We start from the raw sequence: 1277 nt of genomic DNA on the forward strand, positions 1-1277 counted from the left end.
CTGTGCAGGTTCAACGTTTGACTATGCATAGACCTCTTTGGTCTGTAATGATAATATGTGCAGGTTCAAGTCGACTATGCTACATGCATAGATGGTACTCTTTATTCTTTGAACAGGTTAAGTCGACTATGCTACATGCATAGACTTTATATGTATTGCACGGGAACAAGTCAATTATACAGGATACAGGTACAAGTCGACTGCACACATTGAGGGGGAGACTAAGTCCAGTTGACTACACACATTGAGGGGGAGCCAAGTCGGCTAGTAACAAACAGGGAAGTCAACTGTTGTTTACTTCCTTACATCTACGTATATTATTTTGCCATCATCAAAAAGGGGGAGATTGTTAGATCATATTTTAATGATGCAATTAATATACATGTGCAGGAGTTCAAAGAAGTAAAGAAGAACTAGTGAAATGGCTGTGTCGAACAAGGAAGGAAATCTCTCACAAGGGAAGCCACCTATAGAACGCACGGTGTACAAGGAAAGCTACAAATCTACATCAGCAAATCAGGATTAGCTCCTTGAATCTAGGAAATCAAATCAGCCATAACGAAGTGAAGATTCGAAGTGATCTGTGATTGGCGAAATCACGGGAGAATAATAAAGGCTAGAAGATCCGGTCAGTGGTCAAGTTTGGAAGGTCCAACAATCAAGGAGAAATCTTGTTAATTCCATTGTCTGCCGAAGGAAAAGATCTCAAGAGAAGCAACAGATAGTTCCTTATTCTTGGAAAGAATCAATTCTTTCCAAGGATCAAAACCCTTGGGTTGACGAGCCTTCACCATTCATCTTTGTATAAATGTACTGTGTAACATCATCCTTAGTATACTTTGATCGAACCAAAATAACTCTCTTCATTCTACTGCAAACAAGCATAGTAGCCTACATAGATCTGCTGTGTAATAAGTCAGGGATAGAAAGAGGGCATACAACTGGTGAGGCATTGTATCAAACGAGTGCTAGAGAATCTGAGCGATATACATCACATCTGTACTCGAAAGAAAACTTATTTGCTTGAAGAGAAATCCCTTGCAACCCAAGGGGACTGGATTAGGATTCACATTGAATCCGAACCAGCATAAAATTCCTAGTGTCTTTAATTTCTGCATTTACTTTCTGCATATTACCTCAAACTGTTATATCTGCAAGATTGCCATATTTAGTCGACTACTAAAGTTTTAAGTCAACTCAGTAACGATTAATTTCAATTAGTGACAATTTACCCCCCCTCTTGTACTTTCATAAGATGCACCCAATGATAACCCATA

The sequence above is a fragment of the Nicotiana attenuata genome, unplaced genomic scaffold, assembly GCF_001879085.1.
Source record: "Nicotiana attenuata strain UT unplaced genomic scaffold, NIATTr2, whole genome shotgun sequence".
Lineage (NCBI taxonomy): Eukaryota > Viridiplantae > Streptophyta > Magnoliopsida > Solanales > Solanaceae > Nicotiana > Nicotiana attenuata.